The sequence below is a fragment of the Tenrec ecaudatus genome, chromosome 14 (assembly GCF_050624435.1).
Source record: "Tenrec ecaudatus isolate mTenEca1 chromosome 14, mTenEca1.hap1, whole genome shotgun sequence".
NCBI lineage: Eukaryota > Metazoa > Chordata > Mammalia > Afrosoricida > Tenrecidae > Tenrec > Tenrec ecaudatus.
Genome location: NC_134543.1, coordinates 29,790,001 through 29,808,465, shown reverse-complemented (window position 1 = coordinate 29,808,465; position 18,465 = coordinate 29,790,001). Strand labels below are relative to the sequence as shown.

At 43.6% G+C, this 18,465-nt stretch overlaps 1 protein-coding gene across 3 annotated transcripts in view; it reads right to left on the bottom strand.

Moving 5' to 3' along the window:
• Positions 1-18,465, bottom strand: part of AREL1 (apoptosis resistant E3 ubiquitin protein ligase 1) — a 57,233-nt gene that overhangs the window by 37,673 nt on the left and 1,095 nt on the right. The window lies entirely within an intron of this gene.

Below are 18,465 nucleotides of genomic sequence, written 5' to 3'. Positions count from 1 at the left end.
TTTATCAGCCAGGTTGGCACAATAAACTTTAACTCAATCAGAAAACACATATTTCCGATGGTTTAGGAATTGAGACACCTCTATCCATCTCCAGGCGGGTCCGTCACATGTACATGTAGATATATGTAGATATGCTCACATATAAGTACACAGAGTGAAGACTGTTACCATGCTTTAAGACAAAAGTTCATTTACTTGTCATTAGAAATAAATATTTCACAATATACAATTACATGTTGTTTTTGTGATTAACTACTATGCTTTAATTATGTTCAATTTGTAACAATGAATATACATCCTGCATCAGATTTTTTTTGCATCAGATATTTAAATGACGATTCAGAACAGTAGCAAAATTAGTGATGAAGTAGCAACGGAAATAATCTTATGGTTGTGGGTCACCACAACATGAGGAACTGTATTAAAGGGTCATGGCATTAGGAAGGTTGAGAATCACTGACCTAGAGCAACAGGCTTAAGAAGGTGCCCAAGAGTCTTCCTCTGTTGCAGGCACTGCCAGGTCAGCAGTAGGACTCCACTAGCCACTCCACAGGAGAAAGATGCAGCAGGCTGTTTCCAAATGGATATACAGCCTTGGAAACTCTACGGGCCATTTTTATTCTGTCCTACAGGGCCACTGAATCCGAATTGAGCCAAAGGCACTGGGTTTTCCTATTTTGAAACAGACTCCTAGATAATACTACAGCTGTTGGATGCAAGGGTTCAAAGCAGGGGCCTAGGACCCCTCAGGTCATATCTGGACAGCTGCCTGTTTTCTTTAAAAAAAGAAAAAAACATTCAGTGGGACACAGCCATGTTGATTCATTTACATGTTGCCAAAACCTGCTTTTGTGTTACAATGGCAGGCAGATGGTGGCCTACAAAGCCTATATTTACTATTTGGGACTTTATAGAAAAAGCTTACCCACCTCTGGGGTAGCTGTCTTGGCCTTAAAGCTATATAAGTAGCCTGTATATAAACTCATTTCTATAAACCAAAGCAAGCAGGAAACTCATTTTCTAGCACTTCTATGTCCTTTTGCAGAATCAGGCAAATGTTTCTCCTTGTTGATCTCAACCCTGATTCTTTTTTTTTTTTAACAATTTATTGGGGCTCATACAATTCTTTTCACAGTTCATACATATACATACATCAATTGTATAAAGCACGTCTGTACAGTCTTTGCCCTAATCATTTTTTTCTCTTTTCTTCTTTTACATTTTATTAGGGACTCAAACAACTCTTACCACAATCCATACATATACATACATCAATTGTATAAAGCACATCCATACATTCCCTGCCCCAATCATTCTCAAGGCATTTGCTCTCCACTTAAGCCCCTTGCATCAGGTCCTCTTTTTTTTCCCCCCTCCCTCCCCATTCCCCCCTCCCTCATATGCCCTTGGTAATTTATACATCGTTATTTTGTCATATCTTGCCCTATCCGGAGTCTCCCTTCCCTCCTTCTCTGCTGTCCCTCTCCCAGGGAAGAGGTCACATGTGGATCCTTGTAATCAGTTCCCCCTTTCCAACCCACTCACCCTCCACTCTCCCAGCATCGTCCCTCACACCCTTGGTCCTGAAGGTATCATCCACCCTGGATTCCCTGTACCTCCAACCCTCATATGTACCAGTGTACAGCCTCTGTCCTATCCAGCCCTTCAAGGTAGAATTCGGATCATGGTAGTTGGGGGGAGGAAGCATCCAGGATCTGGGGGAAAGCTGTGTTCTTCATCGATACTACCTCACACCCTAATTAACCCATCTCCTCTCCTAAACCTCTCTATGAGGGGATCTCCATTGGCCGACACTTGGGCCTTGGGTCTCCACTCTGCACTTCCCCCTTCATTTAATGTGATATATATATACATATATACACATACATATATAAATATACACATATATACACATACATACACACACTTATATCTTTTTTTTTTTTTTGCATGATGCCTTATACCTGGTCCCTTGGGCACCTCGTGATCGCACTGGCCGGTATGCTTCTTCCATGTGGGCTTTTTTGCTTCTGAGCTAGATGGCCGCTTGTTCACCTTCAAGCCTTTAAGACCCCAGACACTATCTCTTTTGATAGCCGGCACCATCAGCTTTCTTCACCACATTTGCTTATGCACCCATTTGTCTTCAGCGATCCTATCATGGAGGTGTGCAGTCAATGATATGATTTTTTGTTCTTTGATGCCTGGTAACTGATCCCTTTGGGACCACTTGATCACACAGGCTGGTGTGTTCTTCCATGTGGACTTTGTTGCTTCTGAGCTAGATGGCTGCTTGTTTATCTTCAAGCCTTTAAGACCCCAGTCACTATCTCTTTTGATAGCCGGGCACCATCAGCTTTCTTCACCACATTTACTTGTTCACCCACTTTGGCTCCAGCCGTTGTGTCGGGAGAGTGAGCATCATAGAGTTCCAATTTAATAAAAGAAGGTATTCATGCATTGAGGGAGTGTTTGAGTAGAGGCCCAAGGTCCTTCCACCACCTTAATACTTGACCTATAAATATAGACACATAGATCTATTTCCCCATCCTCCTATATATATTTGCATGTAAATGTCTTTGTCTAGACCTCCATGAATGCCCTTTGACTCCTAGCTCTTTCCTCCATCTCCCTTGACCTTCCTCCTGCCCTACTACCATGCTTCATCGCCACCTGGGCTAGAGTATACCTCTTCTCTAAGCAACCTTACCCTTGATCATTTCCCACCAGGCCTGCCACTCCCCCTTCTCTACCATTTGGGGTCCCATGTTTTTCCCTTGTCCCTGGGTTTGTTAACACCACTTCCTTACCCCCCCTACCCCCCCACCCTAAGTCCCCCCGGAACTGTCGGTTCCGTTGTTTTTCCTCCAGATAGTTCATCCAGCCTGTCCTATTCAGACAGACCTGTGGAGTCACTAACATGCACGAAAACTAGACAGAGGAAAACAAAGCAACAGTATACAACCAGACAACAAAAACAAACCACTGAAAAAGAACAGATCAAAACAGTTCACAAGAGAAAAGCTTGTAGTTAGTTCAGGGATCGTTTGCTGGCCCTTAGGAGCGTTTTCCAGTCCAGTCTGTTGGGGCACCACGCCCTGGCCCCAAAGTCCACTTTCAGCATTCCCTGGGGACCTTGCCACTCCATTCCCTTGCTGTTCCGCTGCACTCCCCCAGTGATTTGCCTCGGTGTGGTGGGATCAGGTCAGGTGCAATTCCCACACTGTGTCTCCGGTGCTGTCCCCTGTATCGCCCTTAGTCACTGAGGGGCATCATGTCTCATAGTAGGGCCAGCCCTGTTGTTCTCTCTGTGGACTGGCTGCTCTACTCAGGAACATCATCATCACTGCCTGGTGGGCCAGGCTGTGCTCCACTCTCTCCTCCTGCCCCTTCATCTGCTCCCGTGTGCTCTGATCAAATATGTCCATTCTTAAGCCTTATGTCTACCAGATATGCCAAGTAAAAATGTAACACACTGATTCTCAAAATAAGTGTTCCTGCCATCCCACCTACAGGACTGACTGGATGGCAGCGAGCATATGTTTCCTAGGATCCTACCTCAGGGACCAAATGCTGTCTCCCGGCTCCTCACATTAGAGCATCTAATAATGACCCAGACTCTACTTGTGAAGCACTATTCCAAAGATAGGCAGGAAACTTTGTGAATGTCAAGTTCAGAATATTGGTACAAAAAAAGTTAGTGACCAAACTCACTGCCCTGGAGTTAATTCTGACAAGTAGCAACCCTACAGGGCGGAACAGCACTGCCCTCTGAGTTCCCAAGACTAACTCCTTACGGAAGCAGAAAGATGATTCGCCTGCAAAGTGGCTAGAATTCCAAATATCGACTGATTCTCATCAAAAGAATTCAATACAAGACATAGAAAAAAGATCTGCTCCAGCAGTCTCTACACAGAAGCACGAGATGCTAGGGAAAATCAAAACAAAACAAAACAAAACAAAAAAATCAATAACCCAGGACTACAAATGTTGTTCTATCTAGCTAACCTTTCTATCGTCCATACCCAAATTATTTTCTGCTTTGTATCTTTTTTGATACCATGTGTTTTCAGTAAAGGAAGGCTTGCTGACATTAAGGGACCAAAAAAAAGAAAAAATGCCTGAGGCAAAATAGATTTTATAGATTTTGATGCAATGATATGGGACACACATATCCCAAGTGAACTCTGATGGTAGGATTGGTGGGTGAGACCCATTTCTTAGGTCCATGCAGTTATGCAGTACATCTAGGATAGCAGCTGAGAGGCTAAAAACGTTGGTGGGTGACATACGTCCCATGGGTCATGAAAGGGCTAAAGAGGTTTGAAGAAATGAGAAGGCATCATTAAATATTTGAAATTTCATTAATATGCATTGTTCTTTTGCTTAATTTCAACCTTGGTTTATTCTGCACAACCCCCAAATCCCGCTATAACCGACTGCCCTCCCCCATCAAGACCAACAGATCTAGAGATATTCACACAGTTGTATATTCTTGCACTCTGGGTTCAGCCAAGTTATACGATTTTCATTTATATTCTTTCTTCACTACTCAGCCCCTCCAGTCTCCTAATCATTCCTGTGGGTCTTCTGTGAACTCTCTCCAGCAAGTCCCCAGCAATCTGTTAGTGAGGTGCCTCCAACTGACTGCAGCCTTCCAGGAACAGCCCCGTTAGTCAGAACAAGATGAGCTCACCCCCCTCGGTTCTCTGACACAATGCTCTGGAGTAGGCAATCCCCCAAACCACAGAAAGCTAGCATGCTGCCATAGGAAACTACAGCCCAACTCCACGCTTCCCCAATTTGAGCATCAGGGCATGCCAGAATGTGCTAGAAGCCAGAGAAGAAATTACATACGTTTCGGTAACTTCCCTTCTACTAGAGGATAAGAGGATAGAGTAGGATAAGCAGATAAGGGAAAAAGTATCTTCGTGTTAGAACAAATTCACAAATCACAAAGTAGGATATATATGAATTTCTAAAGAGAAAACACGGGTATTTGTCCTGTGGCAGGAAAGCGGCTTGGGGTTCTGCTGCTGGCCCCGAAGGGGCTGCAGAGTCACTATCCTCTACCACTAGAGCAGCGGTGCTCCACCTTCCTCCTGCCGCGACCTTTCAGACAGTTCCTCATGTGGCGGGCACCCCCCAACCATCAAATTATTTTCAGTGCTGCTTCATCACTGTCATTTTGCTACTCTGATTAATTGGGCGACCCCTGTGAAAGGGTCGTTTGACACCCCCCCCAAGGGGTTGTGACCCACAGGTTGAGAACCACTGCACTAGAGGTACTTGAGCCCAAACATTTAAAAAGCACTACTTCCCCGCACCACTGCAGCTCCTGGCCGACAGCCCCCTAACCACCCAGCCCATTTACTCACTCTCATTTTAAATGACACTTTCCTTCTGCTGCCTTCCCCATCTCCAGACAGCTACATTTGCCCTTTGCTTAAAATCCTTTAAAACGGTGTACATTTCACTCTGAAAATCACTGAGCCCTTTCAGTTCTTCAGCATCATTCACTCATCTCACGTCTCTCGAATATTTGTAGTGTGCTGGACCATGTGCTGCAAGGTAAAGTCACGAGAGCAAATTAGACGGGAACTCTTCTGTCCAAACGCCAAACAAGACGGCAAGTGTCATACAGGATGTCTGAGAAACAAGAGCCATACCTGCCTGTGAGAGCTGACTAGTGAAAAATGAGAATGCTTTCACAAGGCAAGAAAAGCAGCATCAGCAAAAGCTGAATCAAGAAAGGGATTAAAAGAAGTTCAACACCGTGAAAGCCAAGCGCTTATGATGTGGGTGGTGAGTTAGAAAGAAGACCCTTGGGGCCAAACCAGGGTGACTGACTGTAAAAGTTACTGCCACCAAGTGGAGTCCATCTCATTACGACATCATAGGAGAGAGTAGAACTGCCCCTGTGGGTTTCCAAGAGTGTACATCTTTACGAAAGTAAAGTAGAAAACTTCACCCTGGTGGTTTTGAACTGCCGACCTTGCAGTTAGCACCCCAAAACATAACCCACAAGGGCTCCTTGAGTACAGTATAGTATCGTAGAAAGAGTCCTGGTGGTTTAATGGGTTACTCATTGGGCTGCTACCCACAAGGTAAGCTGTTCCAACCCACCAGCTGCTCCTCTGGAGAAAGTCTGCTCCCATAGAGATGAACAGTCTCAGAACACCTTGAGGGATTCTACTCTGTTCTCCAGGGCCGCCCTGAGTTGGCACTGGCTCAATGGCAGTGGATTTGGTTGGGGATGTGTATGGTGCAGTAGTTGCCAGCATAAACCTATATCCCACAACTTACTAGTGAGTGATCTTGGACAAGTTACTTAACTTCTCTGGCACCCTACTGCCTCCTGTGCACCTGAGAAGTGAACTGGGAAAAGGAAGGAAGGCAGCTGCTCTTGGAGTACGGGGAGAGGAGGGCTGCTTGCTGGAAATTCTCACCCAGGCGACTGGGAGGCCGGGGAGAGGGCTCTACTCATACATAAGGCAGGCTGCTGGGTTGCCAGGCTCTGAGGGTGGTTTGGACTCTGGTACAGGAAGACAGCATTGAGGCTACCTGAGGGCCCAACTGCTTTTCCCGGGAGATCTCATGGGAGACAGCCAGAACAACGATCCAAACTCTCCAGTTCTCAATCCAATCCAAACTCTCAAGCAGAGGATGAGGACAACAACTGTTTATACTGAGAACTTATTATGCACCAGGTACTGTTTCAAGTACTTCAGCGGTATCATATCGCTGGCTCTTCGCGTCAACCATGTAAGATAAGCACACTGTTCTTATTATTCATATTTTATCACTCAGAAAACAGGGAGCTAAGTTACTGACCTATAGTTACCTGGTTAGTAACTGACAGCCAGATAATTAAGTTAAAGACGTCCCCTACTTCGAGGTCCAAGACTTAATAAGATGTGATAACTTTAGTTTCCCCCTATCTAATCTCCGCCCTTCATCCTCTGGGTCTCTTGCAATCTAGGCGGCCTTATCACAAAAAAAGAAGAACTTGAGCAAATTGGCCCTAATTGCAACCACCCATTGGTCCAGAAGACCCCACCCATTGACTGTCTTTCAAAAGACTCACAGTCCTGTGTCTCACTGAGTGGCAGTCCAACGCAGTGTTTCTCCCCTGCTCCCACCCCCTCACTGGGTGGCATCCTCTCCCCATTACAAGGCTCCTTCTTCATCATCACCTCTTCCCTCCCATGCAACTTCCTTTTGAATGAAATTCATCCTTGTCATATTAACATTGCAATTTTAGGGGGGTATTCTTGGAATAGGCAGAAAGATAGCTCAAAAAGAGACCACTTAAAATCATAAAGTGTATGATTTTATTATAGATTTTAAACATACTCAAATTACTGCCATCAAGTAGATCGACCCTGTTGGACAGAGTAGAACTGCCCCTGTGGGTTTCTTTAACTCATTCCAGGAGTACAAAGTCTCATCCTCTCCCACAGAGCAGCTGGTGGTTTGGGCCTCCAAGCTGGTAGCACAGGACTGGTTTATATCCAGAATTCAAACCAAATTTGCTGCCACTGAGTCAATTCTAACTCATTATGACCCTAGAGAACAGGGTAGAACTGCTCCTGTGGGTTTCCAAAACTGTAACTCTTTCCGGAAGTAGAAAGCCTCATCTTTCGGCCAAGAAGCAACTGGTAATTTCAAACTGTTAAACTCAAAGTTAGTAGCCCAACTCATAACCCACTCTACAACCAGGGCTCCTGTTTATAAGTAACCCAAAAAAAAAGAAAAGAAAAAGAGGAGGTGTTTTTAACTAAAAGAGAAGTTGGACGGCACACTTTAAATGAAAGTAATTCAGAGGGCAATGTGGAAGAGACTCCAAAGAGGAAGACAGATGGCAGGAAGGCTGAGAGATGAAATAAGAGGATACTGAATATACCCAAGGGATTAGTTACGACTGGCTATAAGAGGGATAGATGCTTAGAGTATGCTTTATTGCTCAGTTATAAGCAATACGACTGTGAGGTTGGATAAAGGAAAGGCAAAGAAAAATCTAACTTTCTTCAGCTTGGGGGACTGGATGAATGGCGATAGAGAATTCAGGAGGCAGAGCAAATATGGAAGAAAGGCTCATGAGTATAGAGTTGACCATGCTAAGTATGACAGGTCTCTAGGAGAGGCAAATGAATAGATTCCAAAGATAAATGGAAATATGCAGCTGAAGCTAGAGATGCCAGCATCCTGAGGCTGGAGACATGGGAAATGGAAAAGATCATCATGAAGAGGGGGACCAAAGAAAAGATTCATTATATAGACCCAGAGGGGTTCGACATTAAATACACACACGCACGCACGTGCGCGCAAAGAAGAACCAGAAGGAACTATCAGAATATCAGCCCAGGAGACACACTGAAAGTGGTTGATGAAGACCAAAAGAAGCTTATGACCCAACAAGGACTTAAGCCACGAGGAAAACAAACAAACAAAACACCTCACTGCCATCAAGTCGATGCTGACTCACAGTGACCCCCAGTGGGTTTCCAAGACTATAACTGTTTGGGGGAGTAGAAAGCTCAGTCCTCTCTTGGGGTTGGCTGGTGGTTTCAAACTGCCAACCATGCAGATCGTACTGCAACAGAAAACCACTACACCACTAGGGCTCCCTAGGCCACGAAGGAAGAATGCTCAATATTAGCCCCTAATTTTTTTAATCTGATATTATTTGAGACTGTCCTTTCTCTGAGCTAACAGCTCCTTCAACCAAAGCTTCTATCTTACTTCCATTTGTTCCCATGAATAATGATACTGACTTCAACTTGACTCAGCACTAGAAACTACTAGTAAGTTCTTTGCAATTCAATAGAGGTGATACTATTATTTTAAAATGATGTTAGTACCTGTAACAAATTTAGACCTAAAGCAATGAAAAGTTTTCTCTAATCCTGCATAAATCATTGGTGAAAATCTTGTCAAATTTTTTTTTAAATCAACTTTATGAAGGATAAGTTTTGACAACTGTGTAAGGCCCATATTGGGATTGCAGAGGGTTTACGTCATTTGGAAGATAAAGGAAGCATTAAAACAACAGCTAATTTTAGAAATGTCATTTATCAGGTCTAACGTGGGGGAAGGCTCTGCTAAAAGGTAAAAGTCTTTAAATTCAGAAATAGATTCACATAATTAGTGCCTGATAATGTGGCAGGTTGAATAGAAACAAAAGAATTTTTAAAATGGAGCAATTATGAGATAAATGGAATGCATGAACTTAAAAAAACTCATTAAAAATGTTGATGAAAGATTTTGTTACTTATGAAACTTTTAGATAAAGCTTTAAAGAGAAAATCCTGTGACCTTGAGCTCAAGAAGCTTTTTTAAAAAGAGGTACAAAAACATGAACTGCAAAAGAAAGAAAACCCTTGGATCTCATCAGTTAAAACGCGTATTCTTTAAATGATACTTTAAAAACTGAAAAAGCCACTGGTTAGGAAAAAAACTTGCCAAACATACTCTGATAAAATACTTTTATTCAGACTCTATTAAGATTCTTATAACAGCAGTAAGAAGACAGCTCAACTTTAAAGAATGGTTCAAGAAAAGACACTTCATCAAAGAAGCTATCTAATAGTCAATAAGCATATGAATTGGGAAATGTACATCAAAGCCCCAGTGATATATAAAAATATCAACTATATAAAAACCTAAACAGACCAACAATGCCGAGTGTTGTTAAGGGCGGGAGTTAATGATGGTGGGCATGCAGAATAGGGTTGCTGTTTCAGACCAGCTTCTTGTAAGGTAAACAGACATTAACATATGACCCGACAATCTCTCTCTGGGATTTTTACCAGAGAAAGGAAACATGTATGTGCACAGAGACTTGTTCTTGAATGTGAACAGCAGCTCTGTCTCAGCAATGCCCCTAACTGGAGAACACACAAACGGTCTATCAGCTGGTACTGTCCATAATACCAGCATGTGCACACCACAAAAGCAGAGTGCGAACTCCTGCTTTCACCTCGGGCTGCTTGAGCGTCCTCCACGCTCATGAAAGACACAGTAACTACCCAGACCAGGGTAGTTCATGACCAAGCAGCCACTTCAGCAAAGACAAATGGTCACTGATGTCCTTCACCCCGGGAAAGCAACAGTGCCCGAGACAGAAATTCATGAAAAAATAGCCAAAATGTACAAGACCACACCCGATGTCATTTGGATTTGGAACCCATCTTGATGGTGGCAAGACTACTGGCTTCGGCATGATTTATGATTCTTTGGATCAAGCAAAGAAAAATGAACCTAGACACAGACATGCAAGACATGCCTGCATGAGAAGAAAGAGGCCTCGCGGAAACAGTGACAGGAACGCAAGACCAGAATGGGGCTGCAAAGGCAAAACGAACGACTGAACATCCCACAGTGACTTCAGCGGCGCTGGCTGGGTGGGATTTTCACCAAAGAATTAATAAACTATAAAATCTTAAAAAAAAGACTACGAACTGCTGATACACACAGGCACATGTACGACTATACAAAGCACGCTGCTAGGTGAACAATGCTGAAGGGCAACAGTCACGGCGGCACAAGACAGTGATGTCAGAGGCTGGGAAGGACTAGCTGCAAAGCAGCACAAGGGAAACACTGAGACTGCGGTGCTTTATGTCAGGGTTACATTTTATTGCATGGCCGTATATACGGTTGTCAACACTCTTAAGTGTGTACTTTAAATTCATTACTTCCAGCATATGTGACTTATACCTTGTATAATGACTGGCAAAGTCAGCCTATTTTCTTGATTCAATTTTAATTCTATGGCATCATTCTCTTTAAAACAAGCCAGAATATTCAGACTCAAAATGAGATGAATATGGATGTAGCCCAGCTTAGCTTCAACTATCACCCGGAATAAACTTTTTCCCATTTGCCTCACAGTTCCCAGAAAAAAGGCGAGGGTGTGTGTGTGTGTGTGTGTGTGCGGGAGCGGGGGGGATTCATAAATAAAATGGGGAGAATAAGAAGTGGCAACTCATTATTTATTTGTAACCTCCTGAACTCTTGCAGAGAAAAATAAAATAGCCGACTGTCACATCTCTATGCCCGTTCACATTCTTTACACCCAATCAAGATGTCAGCTTCCACGTAAGGAGCCCTGGTAGCACAGTGGAAGGCTGCTACCCCCACGGTCAGCAGTCTGAAGCCACCATTTACTCCATGGGAGAAAGATGAGGTTTTCTATCCCATAAAGTTAGTTTCAGAACCCACGGGGCAATTAGAGTCAGAATCCACTCCATGGAAGTGAGAGATGGTGGTGGTGGTCGTGGCAGTGTGTGTGTATGTTTGATCCCTATGGTGTTTTCTATATTCTATATTCATGACCCACAGGTTTAGGAAATGGGCCTGTCTTCCTGTACCGTAGCCACTTGTGTGCTTACAGGACCTTGGGCCACTGAATCGCAATGCTAACAGGAAAAATCTTAACTTAATTCTTTGGCTCTGACAAGCCGTCTCTTTCAATACGTCTGGGAAGTTATCATTTCATTAAGTGTGCATGAATTTACAGGCAGATAGCCAGACCAGTAGTCTTGTAGGGTGACCTGGCATTGCAACACACAGAAGCTAACAAAAGATCTAGCTCAACTAACATTCATTACTTTTGATTCCATTAAAAATAAAGTATTCACATAATTAGAAGAGCAACCTTCTATAGTGTTTTAAGATCCCAAAGAAAAAAAGCTCAATTAATCACAGAAAAGGAAACTTTAAATGGCCCTGAGAAGCTCAACACTCAAGTATTAAAATTAAATTTTCTGTTGACTTAATATCAGTATCATGAAACAATGACTTATTAATTTCTTCAAATGTGTAAGAAACACCTATTATATGACACACAAGGGCCCCTGGGTGGCCCAAACAGTTGTGTGTTCAACTAACCAAAAGGTTAAGGGTTTGAACCCACCGAGGCACTTCGGAAGACAGGACAGGCCTGTCCACCTGCTTCCAAGAGGTCAAAGTCTTGAAAGCACCAGGGAGCAGTTCTATTTTGCACACACAGGTCACCACCACTCCACAGGAAGAACAACAACATATGTCAACCAATAAATCAGTTTAATGAAAGTCCGATGGGTAAACAAATGGTTAGAGTTCCAGGTAGGAAACGTTATGCGTGAGGTGAGCATAGGGTGTATTAGAGCACAGGACGGGGATCTCAATTAGAGTCAACTCTTAATTCTCAGGAAACTTCCACCAGCCTCCTGAGGACATGGCCAAGTCATGCACAGAGTTAGCAGTGCTTTGAATCAGGAGTACAAAACACTACCTATACAATAATCTTTATTCTCCCAGTCAGTGACTTCCACTCGTTCAGGATTGGTCGGAGGGGACTTGAACCCATACCCAGCACAGAAAAGCCAGAGATCTCCAGTTAGTTATCCAAGTCATATATGCTCTAACTGCAGGGAGGTATTCTGGGTTGGATCCTGGAACAGAAAAAGTACGTGAGGGGGAGGGTTGTGAAGTCCATATAAAGTGTAGCATTTACTTAATAGTGTTAGACCAATGCTACTTCCTTAGAGGGAACAGATGCACCAAAGTGGTGCTGGAATACTTGTCTTTAGAAGGTGTAGCCCGAGGCTGGTCCCTATGGGATAGGAATATGTTCACTGCATGTGCTGAGCTGCACACTACTTTTCTAGCCACTAAGGAAGATCTGGGCAATGGTGAGAGCCATCTGGGCGATGTGAGTCCTGAAGCCTGACTTTGCTCAGCCACTTTGTGTCTGTAGCCAGGCCAAGTGTGACCTGGGAGACCTCAGAGATACCCTGGCCAAGTTTGCTCTCTTGCTCTGGGTGCTGCATCTGGCTCGGCTTTATCTGCCCTCTGGTTCTTAGGACTTGAGCCAGTGGCTTATCACTCAACTTGATTTGTCAGCTTCCTCGCCCTATGAGTCAGCAAGCAGCCTGCTGCCTCACCTGCCAATTTGCATTCTTCAGACAGCAACCACGCGGGTTCAGAGAAGCCTCCAGACTGATATGGAAGTAAGGATTTTGAACAAATCACTTTTCACTTGTGTCGCTTCCGAGACAGATAGTGAGTTCTGTAACGCATGGCAGTGAATTATGGAGCCTTGAGACAGGAGGGGGAATCCTGAGGGGAGGTGGTCTCAGAGGTGACATGGTACAGCATTCGGAGAAAGGTGGAGACTTGGGAATCTTTATTCTCTACTTCATAGGGGCCAGCTGTGTGCTGAGCCTTCAAAAAGAAGTGATTGGTGCAGTTGAGTAAGATAATAAGCACACAATCACGCTGCACTATATGTGCAATTTAATCATAAAAAATATATTTTTAACTGTATATAGTTCCCCACTTCACATTCTCATGCCACTTTCAGGTTCTGATCAGATCTCCCCAGTCACTCCATCCCTCCAATTCGGGTTCCTCAAGCCTCTTCAGCCCCTTTCCACATCACTTACGCAGCCCAGCTGGATTCCTCCCACCACAACATAAAAACTAGACTACCCTAGTAAGGCGTCAATCGTTTTCGCTTCCTGTGGTTGTGAGCCCTTTGGGGGGTCAAACGACCCTTTCACAGGGGTCGCCTTAGACCATCAGAAAACACATATTTCACAATATATAATTACATATTGTTTTGTGATTAATCACTATGTTTTAATTATGTTCAATTTGTAACAATGAAAATATGTATATCAGATATTTACGATTCAGAACAGTAGCAAAATTACAGTTATGAAGTAGCAACGAAAATAATTTTATGGTTGGGGGTCACCACCACATGAGGAACTGGCTTAAAGGGTCGCAGTATTGAGAAGGTTGAAAACCACTGTCTTAATAGCTTCACCATCTACATCAGAGAGAGATGAATTCTCAAAGCAGACAGGGAGGACTTACAAAATCCCCTGGGCTGGCTCTCTAGAAACCAGCACAGAGACACACTGCAAGAAGAAGTAGGTTATACATAATTCGACACCGTGGCTACACACTTGGTTGTTAGCCCAGAGACCTGCAGGGCAAGCTCACCCACAGCGCCTCCGGAGGACACTTCTCAAACTACTCCGAGGACTTCAGCCCCGGAAATGCTAGGAGGCAGTTCCACCCTGTCATACAGGGTTGCTATGAGACGGAATCAACTCAGCAGCACATAACAATAACAACACATGATTAGATTACCTATTCCTGATCTGTAGCCATAAAAAAGGAATCCCTGATGGTATAGCGGGAGAGAGATGAGGCTTCCTGTGTCCACAGGGAGTTACGGGCTCAGAAACCCTCAGGGGCAGTTCTCCTCTGTCCTGTAGGTTGACACAAGTCAGAACGGACTCGATGGTAGTGAGTGTGGAGTCTGGGTTTCTGGTGGTGCAGTGGGGTTACATGTTGAGCTGCAGTTTGAAACAGCCAGCCGCTCCGTGGGAGGAAGATGAGGCTTTCTACTTGGTGAGGGTTTCTACTTGATGACTTTTTGACTTGATGACGGTGAAGTTGATTTTGTTTAGTTTGCCAGTAACCACAAAATATAATGAATAGAAAATACTAGTAACAAACAATAACTATTCGCCTGTCAACACCAACAGGAAATCTGCACTAAAATGGGTGGTCCCATTATAAATTCTGACAAATCCAATGCAAGCTTCCTCAACTGTTAAGACAGCAATATTTCATTAAAAAAAACTTATGGTACTGGCAAATTAGAGCTAAGTGACAAATCATGACTTTTTCATTTCTAAGGTAATCTACCTAAATACTAATCACTCTTTCTTTTTAAAAACATTGTCTTATAAACTAGGATTCAAGAATCCTACCAGGAAAATATAATCATGGCAACATATATTATACTAGGAGCGCGAACACATGAGCGCACACATGTGCACACAGACAGATGAACTACAATAACGTTCAATGACCTCAAGTTTGAAACTATAATACAAAAGGGTATTAGTGAAGGCGAAGTATCTATTGTCCTACCAAAGAAAGTTCAGTGAGACTTATACCTAAATGAGTTAATGGCTAATGCCATTTAAAATGTAAAATGACAGACTAGCCTCCTTTAAACTCTGGTCTGTTATGTGGTACGATGATAGGATGAAATAGTTATTACACAACAGGACTCTGCCCCAGTCCATGTCTGGAAATATGAGAAGGTAAAATAACTCTTCTAAAATATCACTTCAAATTGCCTATATTTACTAAATCACCAAAGAGCCCTGTTGGCATAGTGGGATCAAGTTGGGCTGCTAATCGCAAGGCCAGCAATTCAAAATCACCAAAGATGAGGCTTTCTGCTCCCATCAAGACGGACAGCCTCAGACACCCACAGGGGCAGCTCTCCTATCCCACAGGGTCACGGTGCAGAAGGTTTTCTGCAGTTACTTCCTCCAAAGTGGGCAGGCAGCCAATTCCTTCTCCGTGCTTGATCTAGGATCTCCACTGAAAACTGTTCACTTTGAATGACTGCTAGCATTGAAACACTGGTGACACAACATCTAGCATTACAGCAACACACAAGTCACAACAAAGTGACAAACAACTCCGTGGCACAGTAGGTTTGGGGTTGGGATTGTTTTGTTTTGTTTTGGACTATACCACTTGCCGTAATCTATCTGTTCATCGGTCTTTTTCCAATAAACAACTGAGTTCTTTAAGAGTAACAAGCAAATTGCCCAAGACAGGAACCAAACCAAGCTCACTGTCATTGGGTCAATTCTGACTCACAGTGAGCCTACAGGACAAGGTCGAAGTGCCCCTGGTGGTTTCTGAGACTGCAACTCAATGAGAGTCAAAACCTCATCTTTCTCAAGCAGAGCAGCTGATGGTTTCAAACTGCCGAGCCCTCAGTTAACAGTCCAATGTGTAACCCACTCTGCCACCAGGGCTCCTTCTTAGGGCAGGGTAGGCCCCATAAGTGCATGCTGAATGAATGACCTCACAGCTGTCATCTGCCTCAATGGTCCCCTAACAAACCAATTAGTAAGGTCTTAATATGCTGTATCTATATCATGCCAATACATTTAAGCAGCAGACAAGCTGATTTAAAAAAATAATTAGCAGCAACTAATGTTTGCAGAAGAAGTCACAGTGATGTGATGGCTACGCACTGAGCTACCAACTGAAATGTCAGTGCTGCAGCACAACAGTGACCCTGCGGGAAATGGCCAGCAACCTGCTCCCATGGGGATTGCAAACCCGGAAACTCCTGGGGGACTTCTCAGTCCGTACCGGTTGCCAGCATCCACACTGATACACAGCATGGAACAGACATAACATCTGTAGGAAAGCAGAAGCTACCTATCATATGGGTCATACAAACCAAAAGCTTAAAAACTGGAGCTTGAACATAGAGAAAAATATCCCCAAGGGTTTTGGGGTTTGTTTGGCTTTTTTTTTTTGTCTCTGATGACTACAAAGAGAACTCTACCAACAACTTTTTCTTTTTAAAAAATTTTTCCTAGAACTTTCTTAAGACAAAATCCAAGACAGTCACTGAGGAATCTTTCATTAGGCTAACAATTTAATCAAGAAATTAACTATCCACACAATTAATAAATTAGACCAATCACCAAATGGAATGAAGCCCACACCCAGTTATGCGTGCTCAAACTGTGGGGCAAATGCCGTTAGCAAGTTTCTCCTTGAGACCGCAGCAAAGAACCAAGCAACCCTCTGCACCGCGGAGAAGGCTGAAAACCATTTCTTGTTCTCACAAGCATGTACCCCAAAGTAATTCCTTTCTACTCCCACCCCCACAAAGCCCTCCCACCTTCTTCTCCAGTCGACTCCCATCAAAGAATGACAGGGGACGAGCACTTTCACTAAGGACTCCCGATACAATAAAAGGGCCAAAACAAAAAGCGGAAACCTCACCGCCACCCAGTCCAGGCTGACCTGTAGCAACCCCCTGTGGGTTTCCAAGGCTGTAACTGACTGCAACTGTGGAGAGCCGGCTTTCTTCCAGAGCTGCTGGGGTTTCAAACTGCTGACCTTGACAATCACAGCCTAATGTGCAACCACTGCGCCACCAGGGCTCCTTTTATAAAAAGACAGTGCAGCGAAACAGCTCTTTCTAAATATGTCCACATCTTCCACTGTGTTCCTACACTGATTGAATTCTCTATCCAGAATGACCCATCCAGGAAATGGGAAAATTCTCAGAATACAAAATGACCTGTTTGTTTAATGCATTATTCTATTGTGGTTCCAAAATCCATGACACGCTCTATCAGAAGGGTGTCCTTCTGTCAGCACCTTAATTTAAATGAAAAATCACTATTTCATTGTGAGCAAGTTCTTCCCTTATGTAAATCAGTCACAAAATGCTTTAAAAACAAACAAAAAAATCAAGTTTACTTAAAAACAAAAACAACTTGTCTAATCACTAAAAAGGTTGAAAGTTCTACATATCAAAAAAACCTTCACACACACAGAAAAAAACCTTCACCCAAAAAACTTTCCCTGCTAGTTCTCCCTGACATGACAGGACAGGTTGTCCTGAAATGATTAGGATCTCCATCAAATACTCTCAAATGTGGTAGGAGCCACATACAGCACTTGTAGATGCTTCATTAAGAACGTGGCTTCAACATTAAAAAGTCAAAGCCTAGAAGAGTCAGATATGTGAACTACAAAGTTATGGAAATGCACAAATGTCTACAACAGAAAGGGGAAGTACACAGAAAATTGTGTGTAAAAAAATCACCCTGCGATTGAGCTCTGAGAAGCCAAAGACCTGAATGAGGTTTCTGAGGTTATCAACACATTCACGTTCCAAATTAAAGCAATTCTATTAAAACACAACCGTCAGCATGACATTCTACCACGACCACTAACTCTGGGTCGGAATGTATGCAATAAACATAAAACAGGTAGGAGGTCCACTTTGTGACGGGCACTCTTCTGGAGCTTTCCCATCAGAACCCACCTAGGCCTGCTATCACGGTGGTGAGTCAAAGGCCATTATTATTTTCCTCCATTTTACGGATGAAAAAAACCAAAAGAGGCCTAGATAATTGAATCCACCCAAATAGACACATCAACGAAGAAAAAGGGCAGGGAGTTTAACCTAGTCACCTAGCTCCTCAAGATTGGCTCAAATGCAACAACAATGGTGAGGCTGGCACACGACTGGGCAGTGTTTCCTTGCTACACACAGGGTCACTGAGTTGGAACGGACTCGACAACAGTCTGGCTGTTGGTCTGGTCTGTAAGTGAATGGCTAAGCAAAAGGTATAGAACAGCGGTTCTCAACCTGTGGGTCGCAACCCCTTTAGGGGCCGAATGACCCTTTCACAGGGGCCGGCCAATTCAGAACAGTAGCAAAATTACAATTATGAAGTAGCAATGAAAATAGTTTTATGGCTGGGGGGTCACCACAACATGAGGAACTGTGTGAAAGGGTCACAGCATGAGGAAGGTTGAGAACCTCTGGTATAGTGAAAGAAAGGCCTGGCCGTCTATTTCTAAAAGATCAGTCTTGCAAACTCAACGGAGCACTCT